This window comes from Corvus kubaryi, unplaced genomic scaffold (genome assembly GCF_017639235.1).
Source record: "Corvus kubaryi isolate FWS band 111438036 unplaced genomic scaffold, C.kubaryi_AGA036_p1.0 62170, whole genome shotgun sequence".
In the NCBI taxonomy this organism is placed as follows: domain Eukaryota; kingdom Metazoa; phylum Chordata; class Aves; order Passeriformes; family Corvidae; genus Corvus; species Corvus kubaryi.
In genome coordinates this window covers 17,394-17,757 of record NW_024581447.1, presented here as the reverse complement: position 1 = coordinate 17,757, position 364 = coordinate 17,394, and positions in this window count along the sequence as shown.

The window sequence follows — 364 nt, the reverse complement described above, 5'->3', positions numbered from 1 at the left end:
GAGGGGGGCTCTGTGGGGCTGTGTGGGACTGAGGGGGGCTGTGTGGGACAGTGTGGGGCTCTGTGGGGCAGTGTGGGACTGAGGGGGGCTGTGGGGCTGTGTGGGACTGAGGGGGGCTGTGTGGGACAGTGGGGCTGTGTGGGGCAGTGAGGGGCTGTGTGGGGCTCTGTGGGGCTCTGTGGGGCAGTGGGGGAAGTGTGGGGCTGTGTGGGACAGTGTGGGGCTGTGTGGGACAGTGTGGGGGACTGAGGGGGGCTGTGGGGGGCTCTGTGGGGCAGTGTGGGGCTGTGTGGGGCAGTGTGAGGCTGTGTGGGACAGTGTGGGGCTGTCTGGGGCTCTGTGGGGCTCTGTGGGACAGTGTGGG